The sequence below is a fragment of the Amphimedon queenslandica genome, unplaced genomic scaffold (genome assembly GCF_000090795.2).
Source record: "Amphimedon queenslandica unplaced genomic scaffold, v1.1 AMPQUscaffold_12007, whole genome shotgun sequence".
Classification (NCBI taxonomy): domain Eukaryota; kingdom Metazoa; phylum Porifera; class Demospongiae; order Haplosclerida; family Niphatidae; genus Amphimedon; species Amphimedon queenslandica.
In genome coordinates, this window is record NW_003547754.1 from 9,176 (window position 1) to 11,073 (window position 1,898).

Here is a 1,898-nt window from a genome sequence, read left to right on the forward strand (position 1 = left end):
ACATGTATTAGCAATTGAATGCTTTGGTGTGAGAGAGAAAGAGAGAGAAAGAGTGAGGGGGAGAGCAAAGCTTACATTAATATGAGGAGGACATGCTACAATGCTAATGACCACCCCACCATGAACTGCAATAGTGTGGAACAATATTCCTTTGAAGAGGTCCACAATCTAACAGAGAAATCAGGACCACCAGATAACAAGTGATTGGTATCATAAGCAGTGCTATAGTCACAGGATACAACAGGAGGGGACTCTCCTCTTGTGACCTCTTAAGAAATAATACTGAGACCATGCTATAGAGGAGAGAGAGAGAAAGAGAAAGAGAGAGAGAGGAAATGAAAAAAAAGGTGATATGTACATGTACATGTACCACTGTACATAAGCAGACTACAGGCATGATAAACACTTGGTATTACTATTTCTACAGAAAAATATCCTATTCATATTGCATGTAATTACAATGTACATGTACATGTATGAATGCATGTACATGTACATGTACATGGACATGTATACAATTATTGTACATTTGTATGCAGAGTACCTCTTGAGAACTTTCTCTTGGCTAGTAAGAGTTTGGTAGCTGCTTGAGCTCCTGATAGAACTATAATACCACCATTGGACAATCCACAGATCAACCAAACGAATTGTGTCAAAAAAAAGAAACAGTAATATTGGAAGAAGGACCAGCACTGATACTGGGATAGTAATGGAAAGAGAGAGACAGACAGACTACAGAGGGAAAGAAAATATAAAGAATTAACATACATTAAAAACATTAAAATAAAAAATAGAATAGAAAGATCATATAATAGAAAGAATGAGAGAGATGGAGGGTTGAAAAAGAGGGTAAAATACATTGTACATGTACATGTAAGGCTGGTAATATTGGAGGGAGTAATTTGGTGAATTTTGTTGATTGGCAGGGCTTCAATTTGGCAATTTGTGGCCATGTCCCATTGAGCATGTAATGATTGCAATGGTTGGGAATTCCCAGGAATATGATAACTGACAACTGAGTCAATAAGGGAACAAGGAGTGGCTGGGGACTGCCATGAGTCAGAGAGAGAGCCAGTGAAATGAGACTTGAAATCAGGAGCAGCAGAACCTTCCTCTCAATGAAGCTTACCAATGATAGACTCCACACCTGCAGCTAATGATAATAAATAACAAGAAAGTATAACTATATAAAATATATTATTAAATGCGGCAAATGTGGCAGGTAAATTACTCAATGCCTGTATTGAGTTGGTAGTCAGTATATTTATGACAAGCCAATTTTGATAAAAATTTCAACTACATTCTGTTCAGACTTGAGCCTCAATTACAATTATTATGTAATCCTAATTGAGCCTTTAATTACAGTTACAATTGTAATTGACCAGTGCAGGTCTGATTTATATGTACATGTACATTACCTTCTGTATTACCTTCGATAAGTTGTGATATCCAGTTTGGATTGTGAGAGGATTTCAAAGCACAAATGAACTGCAAATACAAAAATAAAAAAATAAATAATAATCTGAAAATCCTTATTATCTACTCTTGATAATAGTACACATGGAAACAATAACAATAATTAATAATAATACCTCCAGTGTATTAGGATCAAGTATAAATATATTGTTATATTGTCCCCAAACTGCAATCAAGGTTTCTTTAATAGCAGGACTTGCTATTGACTAAAATAATAGAAATGGAAAGGAAGAGAGAGAGAGAGAGGGGGAAGTTTAAGTTGATTGTGATCAAAATTGACATGAGTATGTTGCTCAAAACCAGGTCAAAGTCACTGTACTATAACATGCTCTCAAGCCAAATTTTGTTAAAATTAAAAAGAGAGAATTCTCCATTTTATAACTTTTCTGATACACATACATGCACTTACATGTATGTTGTGT

At 35.0% G+C, this 1,898-nt stretch overlaps 1 long non-coding RNA gene across 1 annotated transcript; it reads right to left on the minus strand.

Annotated features, from left to right (window-relative positions):
* Positions 1–931: 931 nt before the first annotated feature.
* On the minus strand, positions 932–1,776 carry LOC109588571 (uncharacterized). The gene is made up of 3 exons (XR_002188247.1): positions 1,593–1,776; positions 1,431–1,488; positions 932–1,153 (listed from the first exon to the last, which is right to left on the minus strand). It is a non-coding gene; the product is annotated as an uncharacterized LOC109588571 (long non-coding RNA).
* Positions 1,777–1,898: the final 122 nt, after the last annotated feature.